At 45.1% G+C, this 1,700-nt stretch overlaps 1 protein-coding gene across 1 annotated transcript in view; it reads left to right on the top strand.

The window, feature by feature from the left end:
• HELZ2 (helicase with zinc finger 2) overlaps positions 1-1,700 on the top strand; it is a 34,622-nt gene that overhangs the window by 20,544 nt on the left and 12,378 nt on the right. The window lies entirely within an intron of this gene.

The raw sequence follows: 1,700 nt of genomic DNA, 5'->3' as shown, positions 1-1,700 counted from the left end.
CCTTGCCCATTCCTTAACTTCCATCCAACAAGTCAGTGGATATATATATATATATATATATTTATTTTTTCTTTCTGTGAGATGGTGTTTGTGCCCATGCCTATAAAAATAATATATTCCATGAGGAGCTTACTTCTACGGTCTTCCCAGCAATATTTTCACGCAAATCTTGTTCCTTGCCCATTCCTTAACTGATAGGGGAGAGCTCTTCAAATCAGTTGTGTTAGGTGGAAGAGCACAAATGCATCCTATTTAGAGGCATAGTGGACATCATTAACAACCCATATAATACAGTCCCTGACATAGACTGTGGTTATACATACCTAAACCCGCTGTTTGCATACAAACAGTGGGTTTAGGTATTGTAAATGTGAACAAGAAAAGAGCACCAAACATTCGTTTTGAGAGTCCAGAAACTGCTTTCTTGATTCTGTTGGGGACAAACACAGAAAACAAAGCACGACCAATGTGTAGCAGTGATTTGAATTGATTTTGAACCTTTAGAAATAATCGCTGGAAGCGACTCATTATTTGGAGCATCTGGGCCTAAAGTGGTCCTTCCACAGGAGGAACTTCAATCCCTCCGATCTCAGATTTGAACTCTCCAGTCCAGAAGTCACCTGACTCTCTGCTTTTGCATTGGAGTACTGAGCCTGAGGGTAGTGGATGCCAGTTCTATGTTAAATTGTCTTAAGAAGAAGTGGTCAATATGTATGTAGGTTTTATGGGGTTTAGAGATAAAAGTGTTCTCTTTAAGGCCTCATTCACACTGGAATCGGCCGGCACGTACAGCTCCGTGCTGCGTGCAGGGTCGTATCGAGCAGCTCCCGAGAAGGACAGGTGCTGCGTGTCATTAGTACTCAGCCCCTGTCCTTCTCTATGGGAGTACGCCCCCCTACGCTCACCCGCCCTGCACATCTGTGCGGGTGAGCGTACTCGTACACTGACAGGATGGATCCTGTCTGCTTCCGAGCCAGGACACACGCACCCCTACGGACCTGCACTTGAGGTGAGCATAGGGGGGCGTACGGCTGTGTAGTCCCATAGAGAAGGACGGGGGCTGCGTACTAATCACACATAGCACCTGTCCTTCCCGGGAGCTGCCCGACATAGCCCTGCATGCCGCACGGAGCTGTACGTGTCGGCCGATTCCAGTGTTAATGAGGCCTAAGTGTGGGTTGTATCCACCAAACATCTGTAAGCAGGGATTCGTCTAGAGTTTTTTCCATCCTATTGAGGAGAAGGATAAATGAGATGGTGCTTCATCCTTGGAAATACCATGTATAGGATCTGTAGCAAAAGTGGTCAAAATTGAAGTACCTTCTGAGAAATCAGTAAGTTAAGACGAAGAAAATACAACTGACCAGAGTTCGGTAGGTAAAAAATATGAAGTAAAGCATCTCACTGAGTCAGTGAGTTCATCTTCATGCTACCATGGCACATATTCGGATAGTGACCCCATGGGATCTCACATCTGGTAGGGGAAGTGGGAATCGGCCAATGTATGCAATTTGTCTTTTATGTAATGGGTTGCTTAAATAAACCAGATGTGAGTTTTTAGCCTATGAAGTTCATATACTAGGATTATGCTTTTAGTGGATGAATTTATCCATGTGCTACAGCAAGTTTTAGATTAGACAAAATAGAGGGAAAGGAAGAAGAAAAGAAAAAAGAGGGGGGGGGGGAGGCGGGGGGGGGGG

Source organism: Nanorana parkeri, unplaced genomic scaffold (genome assembly GCF_000935625.1).
Source record: "Nanorana parkeri isolate BGI_ZX_2015 unplaced genomic scaffold, ASM93562v1 scaffold237, whole genome shotgun sequence".
Lineage (NCBI taxonomy): Eukaryota > Metazoa > Chordata > Amphibia > Anura > Dicroglossidae > Nanorana > Nanorana parkeri.
This window is presented reverse-complemented; position numbering and strand designations above follow the sequence as displayed.